General features: G+C 38.7%; 1 pseudogene; it reads right to left on the bottom strand.

Annotated features, from left to right (window-relative positions):
• Positions 1–5673: 5673 nt before the first annotated feature.
• Positions 5674–6466, bottom strand: LOC118837704 (annotated as a pseudogene).
• Between the last annotated feature and the right edge of the window lie 213 nt (positions 6467–6679).

Below are 6679 nucleotides of genomic sequence, written 5' to 3'. Positions count from 1 at the left end.
TCTGAAACATCTTTCTCCATGAGTATTCTTCCTCTGATGGACTGGATATCCTACAATTTCCATTTTAAGAAGTACACTCAGAGCATCAATGTCTTCATTCCTCTCTGGGATACATTTCCGAATCTTTGAACTTTCTCTATCATGTCACTAAACTGGTATCTCTTTTCCCCTCCTCCTTTTCATTTTCTTTTAAGTGTTGTCTTTCCCCATGAGAACACAATTCTCTTGAGGGCACTTGGTAAGTGTAGGTTGCAACTACTTTGTTCTCCCTGTCAAGAATACATTTTTCCTACCCCATCTATCCAGATCTGAATAACATCTTCATTCAGGTAAAAGTCAAGTATTGTCTTTTGTGTGGAGCCTCTTCCAAACACTCCAGCCCATACTGATCCTATTTTTTTTCTTGGAACTTCTATACCAAATATTGTCTATATTTATTTTTTGCACACAACCATATGTTGTCTTGAATTGTTATGCATTTCATGTATACTTGTATGTGTTTATACCTTGTCTCTTCAAGCAGATTTTAAACATTTCAAAGGCAAAGTCAGTATTTAATAACTTATATGGTGATTTAGGGATTGAAAAGCCTTTTATACTATTTCAGTTGGTCCTTATAATATCTTTGTGAGTTAGATACTCTTATTGGTTCCATTATACAGATGAGGAAACTGATGATTAAGAATTTTAAGTGACATGTTCATATATGCATAGCTAATAATTATCTGAGAGGGGGTCTCATTCTCTTTTTTTCTTTCCTCTACGTGCCTTAATTAACAATGTTCTGCTTCCCCCTTCTATTTGCTTAAATAAACAGAACACCAAAGTATCATTGTGAACACTTTAATTAAAACACCAGCCATGTGGAATTTCAACTCTGTAGGAAAATCTAAGAATGATCTAAGCACATGAAAATAGGAGGCTATAAAAGATGTTGAATCATGCTCATAATTATAACATAGTATTCACAAAATAATACTAGGGTACCAAGATTCTTCATGTCATTTAGTTTGATCCTAAAATGTTAAGGCATAATTTGCTTTCTAAATCTATTTAAAAATCACAGTGTGTATACTACTAATGGAAATAACATTTTAAAATAAAATTGGATTTTTGTCAATTGAAAGTAGAAATTCGGTCTACTGAGGGCGGAACCAAGATGGCGGCTGGAAAGCAGGGAACAGCATGAGCTCCCTGCTGAGTCCCTCCAAAAACCTATAAAAAATGGCTCTGAACCAGTTCTAGAACTGCAGAATGCACAAAACAGCGGAGGGAAGCAGGGCTCCAGCCCAGGACAGCCTGGATGGTCTCTGGGTGAGGTCTATCCCACATGGAGCTCGGAGCTGGGTGCTGGGAGCTGGGAGCTGGGAGCTGGGAGCTGAGCGGAGCAGAGCCCAGTGTGAGCAGCGGGGACCAACCAGACCAGGAGCCAGGCAGAATGTGCCCTACCACCCTGAATCAGTGAGCTGCAGGCAGTTACTGGGCTTCTCAACCCACAAACACGAAAGACAGCAGAGAAGGTTAGTGGGAAAAGCTGCGGGAGTGGAAGGAGTTTGAGGTAGAGGAAAAATTGGGAAGAGAAATAAGAAGGATGCGAGAAAACAATGAAAAGCAAGTCAATGACTTGCTAAAGGAGACCCCAAAAATACTGAAAAATACACTGAAGAAAACAACACCTTAAAAAATAGACTAACTCAAATTGCAAAAGAGCTCCAAAAAGCCAATGAGGAGAAGAATGCCTTGAGAGGCAGAATTAGCCAAATGGAAAAGGAGGTCCAAAAGACCACTGAAGAAAATACTACTTTAAAATTAGATTGGAGCAAGTGGAAGCTAGTGACATAATGAGAAATCAAGACATTATAAAACAGAACCAAAGGAATGAAAAAATGGAAGAGAATGTGAAATATCTCCTTGGAAAAACCACTGACCTGGAAAATAGATCCAGGAGAAATAATTTAAAAATTATTGGACTATCTGAAAGCCATGATCAAAAAAGAGCCTGGATACCATCTTTCAAGAAATTATCAAGGAGAACTGCCCTGATATTCTAGAGCCACAGGGCAAAATAGAAATTGAAAGAATCCATCGATAGCCTCCTCAAATAGATCCCCAAAAGATATCTCCTAGGAATATTGTCGCCAAATTCCAGAGCTCCCAGATCAAGGAGAAAATACTTCAAGCAGCCAGAAAGAAACAATTTGAGCTTTGTGGAAACCCAATCAGAATAACACGAGATCTGGCAGCTTCTACATTAAGAGATCGAAGGGCTGGGAATACGATATTGCGGAGGTCAATGGAGGTAGGATTAAAACCTAGAATCATATACCCAGCAAAACTGAGTATCATGCTCCAAGGCAAAATATGGATTTTCAATAAAATAGAGGACTTTCAAGCTTTCTCAGTGAAAAGACCAGAACTGAATAGAAAATTTGACTTTCAAACACAATAATCAAGAGAAGCAAGAAAAGGTCATCAACAAAAAGAACAAGAAAAAGAAATTGCAAGGGACTTACTAAAGTTGAACTGTTTTGTTTACATTCCTACATGGAAAGATGACATGTATGATTCATGAGACCTCAGTATTAGGGTACCTGAAGGGAATATGCATATATATATATATATGTATATATATATATATATGTTTATGTGTATTTATATATATATATAAGTGAATGTGTATGTATGTATATATCTATATATGTATATATATCTATATATATATATATAGGTATATCTATATCTATATATATCTATATCTATATATATAAAAGAGAGAGAGAGAGCAGACACAGGGTGAGTTGAAGATGAAGGGAAGATATCTAAAAGAAATAAAATCAAATTACAGGATGAGAGAGCAATATACTGACAGAGGGAGATAGGGAGAGATAGAATGGGGTGGAATATCTTGCATAAAGGTGGCAAGAGGAAGCAGTTCTGTGGGAGGAGGGGAGAGGGCAGGTGAGGGGGAAATGAGTGAACCTTGCTCTCATCAGATTTGGCCTAAGGAGGGAATACCATACATACCCAATTGGGTATCTTACCCCACAGGAAAGAAGAGGGAGGAAGATAAAAAAAAGGGAGGGGGATGATGGAGGGGAGGGCAGATGGGGGTGGAGGTAATCAAAAACAAACACTTTCGAAAGGGGACAGGTTCAAGGGAAAAAATTCAATAAAGGGGGATGGGTTGGGAAGGAGCAAAATATAGTTAGTCTTTTACAACATGAGTATTGTGGAAGGGTTATACATAATGATACACACGTGACCTATGTTGAATTGCTTGACTTCTTAGGGAGGGTGGGTGAGAAGGGAAGAGGGGAAAGAATTTGGAACTCAACGTTTTAAAAACAGATGTTCAAAAACAAACAAAAATGTTTTTGCATGCAACTAGAAAATAAGATACACAGGAAATGGGGCATATTAATTTATCTTGCCCGACAAGAAAGGAAGGGAAAAGGGGATGGGAGGGGAGTGGGGTGATAAAGGGGAGGGCTGACTGGGGAACAGGGCCACCGAAATATATGCCATCTTGGAGTGGGGGGGAGGGTGGAAATGGGGAGAAAATGTGTAATTCAAACTCTTGTGAAAATCAATGCTGAAAACTAAATATGTTAAATAAATAAATTTAAATTAAATTAAATTTAAAAAAAAGAAAGTAGAAATTCAGGAGAAAATAATGGGTGAAACAAAATGAGTCATTGTTAATCTACTTTCTTCCATGAATCATTTATTCATGATCACATTGCAATATAATATGTACTCACTGAGAGGAATCTTTTACCTTTTTCTTTTCTTATTTTCTACTTAAGTGTTAGTATTTAAGTTTATGACATGTTTCTTTTTTCTTATTTGCATTCAAATTTTAGTATTTAAATTTAAAATAATTTTAAAAAAGAAAGACAAGAAGGGGCTCCTCTCTCTATTTGAAATAATATAAACTGGACCTTAAAGAAATGCTTACAGTTGCTTTACTTCCCTGATTTTTCCTCATAGCCCTATTTCCATTTCCTATTGTGCTGTTCTCCATGAACTTTCTCCATTGCTAACTGTACCAACAAGACCATTTTCCCCCTCTCAGAACAAACAGCTAAAAAGAAGCAGCAAGAAAATGAAGAAAAGTACACTGTTTTTTTCATATGGGAATTTATGAATATTTCAGAGAAGAAAGATAGGACATTTAATCCCTTATAAGACATAACTTTTAAGATAATTTAAAAAGCAAAAAGGAAAATTGCACTGATAAAGATGTTTGTATACCCTAAGATACTAAATATTTGTTTTTATATCTATATCTGATAAAATACAACATATTCTAGCATGTTTGAAAATTGGATATTTTGAAGACTTTTTAAGTACAGAATTATAATGGTAGCAACACTGCTGCTCATAATCTATATTGATATAGCTATTATGTTAGGATATGAGAAAGGTATCTGAATATAGTTTGAACACAAGTCTGTATGCATATGTAAGAATTCACAAACATATCTATGTGCAAAGGGGAACATAACTGAATTTATCACCTTTTTACTGAAATCAAACTTTCAAGACCTCTACTGGGTGATGATCTCTTGTTGTTTCTTTGTTTTTTAATAGCAGAACATCTTATGAAATTGTTTATCACAACATGGTAATGGAAGACAATCAGTGGTCATGTATATCGTCTCCATACTAATTAGGTGATTGATATTTAATTTTTAAAAATCACTCAAATATTCAAATGGATCTGTAATCTTATCAATATGGTTATTGGCTCCAATGATACATATTACAACCTATCCAGGACAGTTCATTCTGTCCATTCATTCCCAGAATGTCATCCTAATGGGTCCATCTAATATGTAAAGCAAAAAATATTCTTCTTTGCTGTTAGTAAAAGATATTTTGATGCAATTAAAATCCATTATGGAGTTGTTACCCAATAACTTACCCTCAATTTAGCAAAAAATTCATCAACATGAAAACAAAAATAAAAAAAAGTATGAAATTATATATTAAACTTAGAAGAAGGCATTCCACAAACATGAAAAAAAAATATGTTCCTTGCCAAAACATTTATTTGCCTTTAGATAGTCAATGTGTATTTACTTTCTTTCCCATTTAAGAATATCACCTTTTAGAGACCTTTGAAGTACTTCACCTCATCTTTTATCAGAGCTGAAGTTTTCAGGCTTATAGTCATTAGGACTATCTGATAAGCAAATTCAATATAGTAAATTTGAGGGAGCAAATTAATTTTTACAAATATCTCAAATTGAAACATGTGGCATCATTTTTAATTTCACATTGCAAACCAATTTAATGCCACAAATTTCAACTCAAAAAATTTAAACGTGCTTCCCAACCTAGTGCCAAGAGGTTATGGGTCCACCCCACCCTGCATAAAGAAAATCTTTGCTAGCAGACCAAAGCTGCTGGCGGTCCTCAGTCCCCCATGGAAAGTGATGTGAAGGGAGAATTGCCTCAGGGTCCCAGGGCACTGGGTCATGGGCAGTCACCAAAGGGCACTGAATATCAGCATTCGTCCGACCACCCAGGTGGGATGAGAGGACCTCAACACCAGGCCAGTGGACCTTAGATGAAGGATGGGAGCAGTTTCTCACAAAGATGGTTGGTAAGGGGTGGGTGGAGGGGAGATAGAATGAATTGGAGTCTCCTACTGGGTGGTACCACCTCCTACTTCCCTCTATAGATAGCGCTATTAGGAAAGGAGGCCTCCTCCGGGCAGAGGTACACTTCAAGGGGTCCGCTGGTGGTCTTCAGACAAATCTGCAGGTTCTCCTCCCTTAGGTCCGGGAATTCCAGGCGAGTCTCGGGAGGGGCTTTTACAGCAATCTCAGGCCGGTACTTGAAATTTCTTATAGCCCGGATGTCCTGGTAGGTTATATAGGTCCACCATACTCCGTCGGGTTCTTCAGATTCAAGGTGCTATTCTGAATAAGCTGGTCCAAAGTCCGTTTGGTGGTGCTCAGCTTCTTCAATTCTTGCCCCAGGGTCTGCTTCCTCCCGGGGCCAGCTGGGTCTTCAAACTTTCCTCTTGTCTGCCTACCCGTTGGAAGTTGTTCTTGTCCTTCTTCCGGATGAGCTGGATCCCCTCCAGCACGTTGGTGATGTCACAGAAGCTCCTTTTCTGGAATTCCTGCACCTCTGCTCCCAGTTCAGGTCCAGGACCCCATCGTCTGACTCCTTCAGCAGGTAAATGAACTTCTTGGTGAGCTGCCCTAGGGATGTGTCATACGTTGTTTTCTGGCTCGGGGGACGGGGTAGGGGGGAGTAGACCTGAGTGTCTTGGGACTTGATAGGCCACCTACTCCGCTGCACTTCCCCTTGGCTGTCCGCAACTCAGGGAATCCCTGATGTCCCATACCCTCCAGATCCAATTCTTGGCCTTGAAACCCGGCCGCTGATCAGCGGAGGGGCAGCCTGCTCGGAGGTGTTCAGGCAGCTGCCGGGGCGGAGGGGGCGACATCGGCGTGTGGCCTCATTTTTAATGAGAACTATTGTGTGTATAGTTCATTGTCATGACAACTACTTGGTGCTTCTATCCAATTATCAATACTGATTATTTAAGCCAGTTTCTGGATTGTTCAAGTGTTACTGTAGTCCAGAATGAGAGTGAGGAGGAAAAGGAGATGCACCATGGTAATATTTCCAGCACAAGTGCAACCAACCTTGATTGATA

This window comes from Trichosurus vulpecula, chromosome 1 (assembly GCF_011100635.1).
Source record: "Trichosurus vulpecula isolate mTriVul1 chromosome 1, mTriVul1.pri, whole genome shotgun sequence".
Classification (NCBI taxonomy): domain Eukaryota; kingdom Metazoa; phylum Chordata; class Mammalia; order Diprotodontia; family Phalangeridae; genus Trichosurus; species Trichosurus vulpecula.
This window is presented reverse-complemented; position numbering and strand designations above follow the sequence as displayed.